This window comes from Bidens hawaiensis, unplaced genomic scaffold, assembly GCF_021521415.1.
Source record: "Bidens hawaiensis isolate Kalapana, Puna unplaced genomic scaffold, B.hawaiensis_p1.1 tig00030197_1, whole genome shotgun sequence".
Classification (NCBI taxonomy): domain Eukaryota; kingdom Viridiplantae; phylum Streptophyta; class Magnoliopsida; order Asterales; family Asteraceae; genus Bidens; species Bidens hawaiensis.
This window is the reverse complement of record NW_027495019.1, coordinates 51203-66455: the sequence shown is the minus strand read 5'-3', so window position 1 is coordinate 66455 and position 15253 is coordinate 51203.

Here is a 15253-nt window from a genome sequence, read left to right as displayed (position 1 = left end):
GATTTGTCGCCCTCGTATTCAGAAACAATAATTCTCCAATCCACAACGGAGAACAATAATTATGCTTTTGATTGAACATCTAACTAATCAAATTGTATATTGAAAAGTGTACAGCTAAAATGTCTGGATGCAAAGATGAATTGCAATTAATACATCTTCGATTAGAAACATAATTAGAAGTGTTCATATTTTCATTTTTAGTTGTCTCATTACAAGTGTCCATTTTTAAAAGTTATTAGTCAATTTTCAAGTTTACCCTCAAACACACATAACTAGCATTAATAATCAATCTTGAGGGACCCAATTTTCAAGGACAGTATTGTCATTTTGTAAGTAAAAAAGGCAATCATTTAATCTATTTTGAACTTTGGGTTTTTTAAACCGTGACACTTTTAATGAAATGGAGGAAGTATTTCTCATGAGGGATCAGTTGAGCAAAACTCTGAGCATAAATAATATGAAAATGAAAGTGTGTATACATGTGGGTGGAGGCACTAGCAGTATGATTGATAACTATCCATATACTTGTAGATAATATTTTCAACTTACCATTTAAAATAGTTGACTTTCAAACTAATATATACTACGGATAAATTAAAACCCAAACTCCAATTTCGTTCCAAAGAGAACAAAATAAAACAAAATCGTCTTAAATCTTAAATATATATATAAACAAAATCTTTAAAAGCTCTCTGGTTGTTTTCTACTTAAATTATCTCAAGCCATCATATTGTTTTATTTGTAAACTAGGTTTTATCCCCCGTATTACAAGAGTTGTTTTACATGTTTCGTTTTTAATATATATTTTTTGGATTTTAATTTTCTTTATTGTAAAAAAGTTAATAATATACTTAGAGTTTGATGATTAAAGTGTTTCACAAATAAATGATATGTTATAACCCGATTAAAAGCTATATGGATTTGATGATCTGTGACCCGCTTATTTTTTTTACTATAATATTGTTTCTTAATTATAAATAATATACTTTTTTTTTAAATCAGATATTATTATTTAGTAGAATCCCTATTTTATAGTATTTTCATATTAAATATTTGATAAGATTAATTTTTAATTTAATGAAATGTTATGACCCGTTTAAAAGATATATGGGTTTGGTGGCCTGAGAGAATTTAGGAAGCAACCAGAAAGCTTTTAAGGGTTTCGTTTATATATATTATAGATAGATGAAAACTTCCCATGCATTTAACGCAAATTCACATGTACGGGTCTCACCAAACCCATATAGCTCTTAAACGGGTTATAGCATCTCATTAAATTAAAAATTATTCGTACCAAATATTTGATATGAAAATCTTATAAAATAGAGATCTACTTAAAAGTAATATTCGATTTTTCTAAAAAATATTATTTATAATTAAGAAAAAATTTTAAAGTAAAAAAAAATAAGCGGATCATGAGTCACCCAATCAAGATAGCTTTTAAATAAGTTATAACATATCATTTATTTGTGAAACCCTTTCATCATCAAGCCCTAATCGCGCGTCCGTTTCACAGAATTCGTGGGAATTCAAAGGAATTGGAATTATGTCACACCCCGCCAAGACAGAAGCGCGGGTGCGTGACGTCATGCATACCGTAATCATATGATTATCGCCAACATACATGTATTAAGATACCAATAGTTTAAAAAAGCGTTTACAAACCATAACTTGTTTTCAAACAAAATTAGTTCAGGACAAAAAGGAGATTTCTCGTATATGACCCTAAACAACGATGGGTTATACAAGCGAAATCTCTCAAAAAAGGTATCCTAATTATGCATTGAGGTCTCGTCTTCATGATTCCTTGCATTAATTATTAATTCCCTGAAAAACATACGTTTTAAAAAGTCAACACAATGGTTGGTAAGTTCACAGGTTTTGAGACTCGATATGAAATCACGTTATTTATAAATCATTGAATCAGTTCACAAGTAAGTATACGATAATTTGCTAAAACAAATACGATGATCCTCTGTAGACTAGCTAAATCTACGAATTAATATGACAAACCCTGAGCCTATAACCAAACCACGAAATATATCCTTTTGCCCTGTTCAAATCTCACAGATTGAATATACTCACCCTGTTTCAATGCAATATCGGAGGTTAGCGCGATTAACCTAAAAGTAGGGGGAAATGTCAATGTCAATGTCAATAGTACTATTCGTATATTCCTGTGGCTAACTCCGTTAGCTAATGGTTATAGTATGGAAGCAAGGGACTTATAGCACTACATAGTTCAACTCATGTTAGCATAAGGATTAAGTGTTTTGTTTCTAATTATCGTATATAAAAGCAGTTGTGTATGCCCCCCCCCCCCCCCCCCGGGTTTATAAAGCAGTAAAACAGTAAAAGGGGGTAGTGAAACTCACCTGCTGAGTTTAGTTCTATACATGCTAGTAATTTGATTAAGTCTAGTTTCCGTGACCTTCTAGTGTCCTAAACGCGAAAGGTCAGATAAATTAAGTTATCGACTAGCAATTCTATTTATGCTAGTTGCTTTCACCCAACTAGTAGTTTCGTTAATTTGTTTGTGTCGGTTTCGTTCACCAACCGAACGTTTCGTTTGTTGTGTCGGTTGCTTTCTCCAACCACACGTTTCGTTTGTCTGTGTCGATTGCTTTCACCAACCGAAGTCTCGTTTGCTTGTGTTGGCTTCTTTCACGAACCGAACGTTTCGCTTGTAAGTAACTTTTCATACGATAGTTTTTTGGACGATCCGTTGGTGACACGTTTTTATATATTTCATTTTGAAAACAAATATATATATATATATATATATATATATATTAAGAATATAATTCTTCCTGGTGTCGTTTCATTTAAACATAACTGATCCGTTTGATCGAGTAATAGAAAAATATATATTAAAATCATATATTTATTTCTAATTATTTTTTGTTTAAGTCACGACAAATATTCTAGTAAAATTTAATGTAACTACATTTTCATTTATAACCATCCAAACCACTTTTGTGTATCGTTTCGGCCGTTTAACTCGTAAAAATTGTTATTTTTACGTCCAATGCATATATTTCACCGAAGTATATAGTTTTGTAAAAACTTATCGTGTTGGCACGAAATGTCGTTATTAACATAATATTTATTATTTGTTGTTTTTAAACATGAGATTTATAGTTTGTAAAAGTTCATATGACAGGCTTTATAAAATTGTATGAATGTGTTCACAACATAAAAGTTTATAAAAACTTATTTTTGTTTACTTAGAATTATAAAATATGTTTGGACTTTAAAAATGCATTTATCTTTGTAACAAAGCTCGCACGTAAACCTTTAATCATATTTTCCAAATCACCAACTTTTAAGAACTATTGTTTTATATCCAAATTTATATGTAATATCAACATGTCTATTTTTCACCAAAATTCATCATATTTCTATATTTATGTTTTTATCCAAGAAAATCCGCCTTATTATTAAATTTTTTTTTTTATAAATCTAATGTCTAGATATCGTAAGCATTCTTAACCCCAAATTCTAGTTCTAAAAAGTCATACCCTTTCCAAATTTTATGTCTGAAGAAACACTAATCGACCCCGGGCAGATTACGGATAATCTGGGGGTTAAATAGATGTTTCCCACGAAGGGTTAGGTCCGGCAAGATGGTTATTCTTCTGCTGTCCTGCAAAACAGACACCGTGAGCTCGTCACTGAGAAGGGGGGGTTCCTCCTTGTGACCACCCTCCGGCGTGAGAATCAGACTAGATTGCTCTGAATATAAGTGTATATTGAGAGAAATAGCTAGAGAGAAGATAAGATGATGATACCGTCCAAGGTGTTGGAGTATTTATAGCCGAAGGTAGGTTTCCAAGCAGGTACAGCCAGCTGTATAATATTCCTGTTCCACCAACTGTGGGCTACGTACGTGCCATGCTGGTTGGTGGATAGGCAGCGGCTGATAGTGACATGGCCGGCTGTGTACTATTCCTTTTCCACCAACTGCAGGCTATGTACGTGCCACGATGGGGGTTGGTGGGTAGGCAGCGGCTGATAGTGACATTTTGTACTAGAGCATGCTCCTCCTCCTACTGTTGTCTGTGAGCTGTCACCCTGTGATTGGTTCATGGGCTGCTTTGGTCAGATCTTGTCTATTTTGTTCATACCTTGGCAGGTATAGTACAAAAGATCTTCCAGAAGCATATGGACTGGCTCATTTGGGCGGGAGTATTCCCGCCTTGCTCATTCCTTCAGGTGACATTACTGAATTATTCGGTTAATGCCTTGTGCGTGTAGCCTTGCTATTAGTGCGGGTAGCCTTCCCTGATGGCTTGTATCCGCAGCTGCGGGAACAGGCGGAGTACTTCACCATTGGGAGGCTTTTCCTGCGGGAACAGCTGGCGTACTGCGCGTAAGGTCTTCACCTCTGAGCATGGTGGGTCCTACGGAACCAGTTGGTCCTTGCGCAGACGTCCCCCTTCAAGGTGAATCTTGCGGGTACAACTGGGATCTGCTGGGACCTACCTCTTCAATGTCTAAACATATTAGACATGTCTAAACCAAGTTCCAACCATAAAACCCACTTTAGTAAACATGTTTATTTATTTTAAACTTTCTTAACATATTATTGACACACTTATATTCTCTTGTTGTGTAAGCTTGTTTTACTCATTTTAAGCCCGTTTTTAGTGGTTCTCTCGCATGTTTAACTCTCTTTAAGTATGATATATAGCTATGCTTAGAGTTTCCTTTATAATAAGTGTGTAGGTTGTTAATTTAGGTGAAAGCTTAGCATAAATATATTTATAAACATAAGCTAGACTTAGAAAAGTTTAGCTTACTTAGTTTAGAATTAAAATCTAGGGAGAGATTAGGAAGTCTTGAGTTCGTTTCTGCAGGCGAAACTCGTTCAACTGCTCGAAAGGATCTCCTACACCCTCTGGATTCTTGAAACACAAGATAAATATATTAGTAGAATGCTTGTGTATTTGTGTAGGAACCGTAGAGGGGAGAGAGAGAGAGAGATCATGAATGTATATGTGTGTATATTACCTTAAGAGAAAGAAAGAGTGTAGAGAGAGGAAAGGTGGTGGACGATGATGGTGTTTCCTGTGTAGTGGTTCGTGGTGGTTGCGGGAAGGTAAAGGTGGTTGCCAGTTGTGACGGAGGTGGGCATGGGTAGTTACGGGTTCGCGGTGGTGATTTTGTGGTGGCGTTGCGGCATTTTTACGGGGCTGGAGCGAGATAGAGGAAGGTGACGATTGATGATGGTGGTACTCCGGGGTACTGATGGTGGTTCGATGGCGGTGAAGGGCTGCTGCCGGTGTTGATGTACGAACCGGAAAGAGAGGGAGGGTGGTGGAGGTGGCTGTTTGCTGGTGGTGTTGCGGTGGCCACGATGAGAGAGGGAGGCGGGAGAGGTGTGGGGTTAGGTGTTGCGGGTTTTAGTGGGCACCGGAGAGCGTGTTTAGTGGTGGTGGAGCTGCTGTCGGAACCATGGGGACGGTGGTCGGGTGCCTTTGGTGGTCGGTTACAACCAAGGAAGAAAAAAAAGTGTTTGGACGTGTTGTGGATAAACTTTTTTTGCATCTAAAAGTTTCTTAAATATAATGAATAATGACAAGGTAAGATTGGATGTGAATGTTAGATGAGTGTAAGGATATCAAATTTGAGTTCATAATATGGAAAGGAAGTATGGATGTGGGTGTCTGCCAACATCACGTGACAAAAGTATGGATGTTTGGTGAAAATGAGATTTGATGATGATGGTGACATGACAAAGATTGTGTTTGTGATGTAAATCTTTGACTTGTACTCTTAATTATATTGTGTGTATAATATATGGTTGAGTGTGTACATGTGAATACTAGTTATGGGTTTGTGTTGGTATATAACAATGCTTGGGCATTATGGGTTTCATCTTATATTACTACTATACTATATACCAATTTGTTATATTATATGCATTTATCAACATGCATAAATATTAAACAAAATCTTGTTATATTATTACTTTGTGCACTCCCATCTTGGCAATGAAATTATCAATATTCAATGTGCCAATTTCGTTTTTTTTTAATTCAAAAGATATGAACTCACGTATACTTTTGTGTGTAATACTACACACTCATAGGTATATATATCCAACACATTTGGAATATATTTACATCGTTTCACATTGTTAGTCATTTGGGAAGCATAGTTCTTTTTAAAATAACAATATATATAGTCGAACACAAATATTATTTTAAATCAGATATGCGAATACGTACTTTTTAATTATGTGTATTACTATTTCTTTTGTTTTATACTTTTCTGATACTAAATATTTTATCACCAACGTTTGTTGATTAGGTCGACTTGTGGGTGTACCAGTAATATTCCACAAATAGGTTTGCTAAAATAAAAATTAACGCTCGAAGAATCAATTTGTTTTCAGTGTTGATTTTTATTATAAAATTACTTGTATAATAAATAATCAAACCTTATAGGTTTGTTAAATAGGATCGATTCGTTTAAACGGGTTTTCACCAACATCAGTATTCATCGAACAAGTTTCGTAAGTTCGAGTAATTTAGATAAATATAAATTACTTATATGCAATGTATCGTGCATATGTGACCTATTCTAGACTCGAGGTGATTAAACTTTGCAAAATTTAATAATGTGGGAATTAACGTTAAGAATCATGATTAAGCATTGTATGAAAAATGAACTTTCTAGCGGGGTGTCACAAATTAAACCCATGACATGGCGTGTTCGTTTCGTTGAAATTGGAATCTTAATTCTATTTTAGTGTGTTCGATTGTCAAGGAATTGGAATTGGAATTCAATTCCTTTAAATAAATAGATTCTAAATCCTTTCAAAATGTGAAGGATTTCGAGTGAATTATTGGAATCTTTTCTCGAGTTTTTTTTAATGAGGACAACAAATAAAAATTTTAGTTTTTTTTTTACTTTCTTTGTTTTCGATTTATATTTTGAGCTATAAATTTTTTATTATTATTTTTGAATATTTTTTTGAGGGGTTTGTGATCTTAATAGAAAACCCATCAAAAAAAATTCGAAAAAAATAATAAAAAAATCATAACGCAAAATATAAATAAAAAACAAAAAAAAAACTAAAATGTTTCCGCCGTTATCCTCGATAAAAAAACGATTATAATTCATTTGTCAAACGAACACATCAAGAATGAGAATTGAATTTCAATTCATTCATATTCCAATTCTTATTGGAATGTTCAGATTCCAAATCCAATTTCTTCCAATTCCAAATCTTATGCAAATTCCAATTCCATTCCATTCTGTAAAATGAACGCGCCCTAAGTACATTATTAACTTTCTTACAATAAAGAAATTAAAATCCAAAAAATAACTATTAAAAAACGAAAAATGTATAGCAACCCCCGTAATTCGAGGGATAAAACCTAGTAAATATTTATAAACGAAACCTTTAAAAGTTCTCTGGTTACTCTTCATCTCTTCTCAAGCCACCAGATTGCTTTATTTGTAAATGAAGTCTTCTCAGGTATTTGACCCGAATTCACGGGTATGGGTCTCACCAAACTCATATAGCCCTTAAAAGGGTTATAACATCTCATAAAATTAAAAATTAATCTTACCAAATATTTGATATGAAAATCTTATAAAATAAGGATGTACTAAAAATTAATATCTGATTTTTTTTTAAAAGATATTATTTATAAATAATAAACAATTTTATGGTAAAAAAAATAAACGGGTCATGGGTCTCACCAAACCCAGATAACTTTTAAACCGGGTTATAACATCTCAGTTATTTATAAAACTCTTTTATCATCAAACTCTAAATATATTATTAACTTCCTTATAATAAATAAAACTAAAACCTAAAAAAATATATAAATATTAAAAGCGAATAATAAAAAACAACCTCATAATACAGGAGTTAAAAGGTAGTAATGAATATAACAATCACTAGCCAAAAGTCACCACTTATCCATGAATGTTTAATTGCAAATAATATCCCCAAAAATATAGTTGTCTTTTTCCAATATAATAACCAATCAAAAGAATAAGGATTAAATCATCATTAATTCATTATAAATGTTCAACTATTTAGAAAAAATATAATAATAAAAACACATTAATTCATAATCATGTTATGCCTCATACACAGAAAGCTATTAATGGTGAATTCTTTTCCATCACAAGCCAACTTCCAGAAAGCCAAATACAAAACGTATCAAATTTCGATGACTATTTTTAAAGAATTGTGATGAGTGATGAATATATTTAATTACTGAACAATGTGGGAAACCGATTACCAGAATTTGCAAATTACCAAATCAAACCAAATAAGTTTATCCTTGTTGTATATATTGTGTAGTCTATAACCCAAAATCAACTAGTTAAACAAATAAACAAACCTGATAACCTTGTATGTGATTGTAGATGAAGAAATTGCAATCTGGATTATTCTTGAATCGTGTAATCACTATCAGATAAACCTCTTTGTGTGTTAGACACAATAATTTATCGGATTTATAGAGAACTCTGAACATTGCCTGATTCCCACATGAGCCCAAATTTTTAATTAGAAGCCCACTTAACATTACACTTGAGACCAAGTAGATAATTACATAAACCAAGTATAAACCGAATAACAAAGCTCAAATAACATTATTGTTAAACGAGCCCACTCTCCCCATAATCTAACTCGTTTAATCTCTAACTTTATCTTTTTGATTGACAAATTAATCCAATAACACTAAGGTAGCGTTTGGTATGCAGTAATGATAGAGGGAATGGAATGATTCATTGCGTTAGAATGAAAAAGTGGTGTTTGGTTACTCAATGGAATGGAATCATCCATTACATATGGAATCTCATTCCATCAAAACCATTCCTTCCCACCCGCCTTCTTTTTATTTCATTACATTCCTCCTTCACCCTACTTTCTCAATAACACCACCACCTTACAACAACAACAACAACCACCACCACCACTACCGTCGCCGCCACCAACACCTGACCGCCACCACCACCGCCACCACCACCGCCTCCGCCACCACCACCTTACCACCAGTGTAACCACCGCCACTGCCGTCGCCATCATCGTCACTGTAACTACCGAATACATTGTCACCGCCACCACCTAACCATCACCGTCACCCTACCATCTCCATCACTACCAATGCTACCATCGCTTGACACTGCCACCCCCCACCACCACCGTCGCCACTGCCACCACCATTTTCGTCGCCAAAGCTAACATCACCACCATCGCCATTGCAATTTTTTTTTTTGGTAAAAGAATTATTTTGAGATATGAGTGCTTTTATTATTTTTATTTCATTCGTACAATTTTTTTGGATACCAAACAAAATAAAGTAATAATTCATTTCATTCCCGTAGGTTAACCAAACAAGACAAAGGAATTGTAATGATACATTTCATTCCTGTGTTCATTCCAATCCTTCTTTCATTCCATTCCCCCTTTATTCTATTACCTCCAACCAAACATACCCTAAATATCCAACACAACACCTCCAAAGAAGCGACGTTTTGGGAAACAATCATTATACCCTAATATAGTACCTAATTACAATTCAATCCCTACCTAATTACATCATGCAACTTTGACAATAAAATATACTTCAAAATAGTGACACTTAGACACCATCAGAATTGACGCAACGTAATTAAATCTACAAGGCACTTCTGTTACCTCGAGAACACGTCACCTATGATTAAAGACTGTTTTTTTATTCTGCTCGTGTAAGTCGTTGATTAAATCGATTGAACCATCCATATACATCAAAATTTTTTGTTTGGTAAATGTACCCTTTGTAGGAAATATTTTGGATTAATAATTATTATTAATAGATATTTACTAATAAACTAATTATTAACGAGTCTAAAGAGTAGAGGTGAATGCGATATAATACTCTAAAATACGTAGTTAAGAACTTAAACTTTGGTGAAATGGAAAATGGGTTTGTCTCACATTCATAGAAGATAAAACTAAGAAGTGGCTTATCAGGAGGAAAGCTCATAAGATTATATTGTTGTATGATAAGACACACTTAGTGGCATTAGCAAGGTTGCGGAGCACCCAACGCGCACGCACACGGACATGGGCTCGGGCGATGGGCACAATGTGGCGCTTTAATGGCGCACTTCGCACGCTTGCATCGTCGCGAGCCACTTGAAAGCCACCTTAGTATTTTTGCAGGTGTGGTACCTGGTTGAGACAAGTGTCATCAACACGTCAACGAACGTGACAAGTGTCGTCAGCATCGATGACTCACCTGCTATGTGTCGTGATCTGAACGAGTGTATGACACCAGTTGCCAAGTGTCGCGTCCAATAGTGAGTCGGCTGCCATGTGTCACCACCTGTGATGTGTTACTACTATGTGCCGTGTATATGTGACTTCTGATTGACAAGGGTCGAGATGGCTTGTCTATTGGATTACTATAAATATAAAGTCACATGGAGAATCCAAGACACACCAACACAACATTACATAAGCCACAACAAAAGTTCGATCCAGTTCGTTTCCTACGTTAATGATCTCGTATACACTAGTACAGATATAGTCCGGGTGCTAGGATAATCTCGGAAGTACACATAGGTACGGCTGTTGTACCCTGAGAGACAGACGGGTTCACCTGAATGGCTCGAAATCTGTTTTAAGGAACCTCTATTCAACAGAAATCCACAGCCAACACTCACTTTGTTTAGCTCTCGTGTATTTCTATGCTCATGTTTTCATAAGTAATTATTTTTATGTAAAGTTCTTTGTCTTTGCATTTGAATCAATATTAATGGAGATTTATAGTCTTAAAACATATTTTAAAAACAACCATCCACTCATGTTTTGTTTTTAAAATTTTATTGGTTACTTTTATTGGCAAGTTTTTTAAAGTTGTTTATGGTTTTATGTAAACCAAACTTTTAAACTTTCTGGTTTTTAGTAAACCAATACTTATCTTCTATTTTGATCTCGTTATAGAAATGGTCGACACTACTACAACCACCACCACAGTTCGTATGGGATCCACGGTTTCCACTGGGACCATTAGTTGGTACCCCAAGCAGCCCAAGCCATTACAAACCATGCTGAAAAACCAGAAAATTTTTCTGGTTTAAACTTTATGCATGGCAACAAAAGATGATGTTCTACCTTACCTATTTGAATCTTGCGAGGTTTCTAAAAGAGACCCCCCCCCCCCCCAACTTGGTGAGGATGCCGACACTCAAGCATTGGCTGCTCTTGATGCTTGGAAGCATTTTGAGTACATGTGCCGTAACTATGTATTAAGTGACCTTGCTAATGAACTATACAATGTATACTTCAAAATACGGCGGCCAAAGAACCGTGGGAGTCATTAGAACGCAAGTACAAGACAAAAGATGTGGGTATAAAGAAGATTGTTGTGGCTCAGTTCTTGGTCTTCAAAATGGTTTGACTCTAAAACTGTGATGAGTCAAGCTGAAGAATTGCAAATCTTAATTGCAGATATACTATTTGAAAGAATAGCTCTTGGCGAGGCATTCTGACCGGCTGCCATGATTGAAAAATTGCCTCTAAGTTGGGTAGTTTTTAAGAACCACCTGAAACTCAAACAAAAGGCGATGAATATGGAGGACTTAGCGGTCTGTCTCCAAATTGAGGAAGACAATAGGGTAAAGCTAAAAGAAACTCAGTTGATATGTATGAAATGGCCAACATGATTGAACATGGTCAATCTTCAAAAAGATACAAAGGTAAACTGAGAGGCAATGGTAAGGTTGAGTTCAGTCTTGAACCTGGAAAGGGTTGTGTGAAGAAAAAGTTTGCAGTTTTTAAAGGTAAATGCTATAACCATGGTGAATTTGGTCACCGTGCTGGAGAATGCAATAAGCCGAAAAGGAGAGGGCAAACATGCTTTATGAAGATGAAAAGCTTGTGGCAGTGATCTCTAACCTTGCGGCTATGATGAATGAGGTCAATGTGATGTCTGACCACTCTAAGGGATGGTGGGTGGAAACCGAAGCTACTCATCATGTGTGTCAGACAAGACCCTCTTCAGTAAGTTTAAAGAGGTTGCGAGAGAGGAAAAGCTATACATGGGAAATTCGGCTACAACTTATGTTAAGGGAGAAGGTGAAGTGATCTTGAAGTGGACTTCAGGAAAGAAGCTTGACACTAAGCAACGTACTGTATGTTCCCGAGTTACGCAAGAGCCTTGTGTCGGGATGGCTTCTTAACAAGAATGGGTTTTGTTTAGTTTTTTAAAGTGATAAGTTTGTGTTAACCAAGAGTGGTTTGTTTGTTGGAAAGGGTTATACCCTTAATGGTATGTTTAAAATGAATGTAATGGCTGCGACCAAAGACATGAATGAAAATGCTACTACTTCTGCTTATATGATTGAGTCTCCCAATGTGTGGCATGGTCATCTTGGTCATATTAACTTTGATTCAATGCGTCGATTAATTAAGTTATATTACATACCATCTATCACTTTTGACTCAAAAACTTAATGTAAAACATGTGTTGAAGCCAAACAAACAAGATCATAATTTAAATTGGTTGAACAAATAGCGGAATCCCTTGACATGATTCATACTGGTGTGAGTGATTATAAATCAATTCCAACAAAAAGAGGTAGTAAGTATTTAATTACTTTTATTAGTGATTGTACAAGGTATTGTTTTGTATACCTACTTAAAACTAAAGATGAAGCCATAGACAAGTTTGTCTTGTAGAAAAATGAGGTTGAAAACCAGCTTAACCTAAAACTAAAATTGTGAGAAGCGATAGAGGCGGTGAATATGTTGCACCATTTGTGGATCTATACGCGCAAAGTGGAGTTGTACGAAAGGATCCAGACAAACGTATACGATAGCCTGAGGGCCAGCGATTACCTTTGTTTATAAAGTTTTAGGGATACATAATCCCATGTAAACATTTAACGACTTGGTTTATAAAGTTATAAAAGTTTGGGCATATTCGCCTTTCTTCTTGATCAGCATTTCTTACTGATTTATATTTACTTGTTACTTCGGACCTATATTACAAGAATAACGTTTTATAAATACTAGATCAAAAATCTAGCTTCAGACCTTTAATCTACTTGCATAACCATTACCTTGACATGCATTTCTTTATAAAACATAAGGATCTCTAGTCCTTCCTTTATTTATCATTTATACACTACGTTTCTGTTTCACGAAGAAACGTATATATTGAGTCTCTTCTTTTATAAGAAACATTTTATAAAATCTTTATATAAAATAAAGAAATAATATTTCATCTATAATCTCGTCTTATAAAATCTATATTTTCCAATTATTACATAATATAACTAGGGTTTTACCTGGCGCGTTGCGCCGGGGCAGGTTGGTAAAACCCGGACTGTGGTAAACCCATGCGTCGTTGATCCTAAGCGTTGAGGCGGTAAGTCGACGCGAATTCGGTCGATTTTGATTACGTGCGTTATTATACAAGAACTAAAACCAAATATAAAACCAAATATAAAACCAAAAAAATTATAAAAGTTTAGGTGGACCAATGAGGTGGAGTCAGTTGGTAAAACTCGGGGCGTTGAGGCGGTGAGTCTACGCAAATTTGATCAATTTCCGTCAGGTTTGTCACGGTACTAGAACAAAAAAAATCGGCATTCAGTCGGTTTTGGTTACGATCATTATAGTACTTGAGCTAAACGTGGTGACTCTACACGAATTTGATCGGTTTCCGTCACATTCTTTATGGTACCTGAACAAAATCATAACAAAAATAATGTCTTCGACCAAGTGGCCCAATGAGGTACTATGACGCAAAAACTCTTTTTATGCTAACATATTTAAATTATAAATAAAAAACATAAATAAAATATTTAAAAAAAATAAAAAGAAGAAATAAAAAAAATCTATTTGAAGAAGGAGTCTCCATCCACTTAACAAAAATGAAATGTTCAATGTTGCTTTATATGGGTCTTGAACTTGAGTAGTTTGATCATTACCAAGCATTAACACACTTAACATTAACCGACACACCAAAATGTTACAATTGACTAATCATCAAAATGATTTGCATAAAAACAAAACACAACTAATAAAATATTTAAAAAAAAACTTTTGTGGCACCAAACTTCTAAATTATACTAGATATATAATAATCGGGCAGAACCCCTATCTTGTACGGATTGCTTATAGGAAATGCCTAGGCTTTACGCGGGCAGCACTTCTACTTGTCAGTAGTAAATTGAGAGAATAACTCAGTAGGGTTCTAGCACGTATTTCGAGACAACAATCGTCGGAATGTTGGTACGTCGGTTTCACGGCACGTACTTCGAGACAACAACCGCCTTAGGTTTCCTTTGTCCTTCGCGTCACGCGAAGATCTAGTAAACCGCCTTAGGTTTCCTTTGTCCTTCACGTAGCACGAAGCATCCTCTGAGTCTCGCGAAGTAGACCTATAGCTTGTGAGTGCAAAGTGTGACATCAAAGCGCCACATTGCGCCCATCGCCCGAGCCCGTGCCCGTGCGCTGTGCGCGTCGGGTGCTTCGCACCCTCCGCTAGGACTAGTGAGAGTGGTTAGCCACATAAGAACATTACCATGGAAAGTTCCTTCTTTATAAAGTGTTTTCTTTTTCTTCCTTCCTCCTATGTGAGATGGAGTTTCGCTTTTTTATTTCCTTAACATAAGGTGTTTCCATTCTTTTGTCTTATTTTTCCCATTACTTATGTTATGAATATTTTTAGTCCATCATTTTTATTAATTTGTCAAAATTGGACCAAATTTTTCGTGATGTTACAGTCACATAAACTTTTATCTATTAGTCATGTGACAAAGAAATTAAACTGCTCGGTTTTAATGCACCCAACCTTCTGTATCTTACAAGATATCAGGACAGGATCGATTATTAGGTGTGGCACTGAACGCCAGGGGACATATTATGTGGACGAAGTAACTCACAATGGTACTGTGGTGTTAGCTCATGGAACAACAAATAGAGAAGCTTGGTTATGGCATAGAAGACTAGGACATCAATCTATCGGTTATTTGCATATTTTATTTCCAAAATTATTTCCTACTAATGAAACAAAAACTTGTGAAACATGTCATGGTGAAAAGTCATAGACAAAAGTAATTGGGGGGGGGGGGGGGGGCAACACTTCCGTTTTTTCGTTTCATCTATTCATTTATTCATTCGGACGTTTGGGGTCCGGCAAAAGTAATTGGGGGGGCAACACTTCCGTTTTTTCGTTTCATCTATTGACGATTGCACTCGTATGACATGGATCTATTTTCTAAAAAA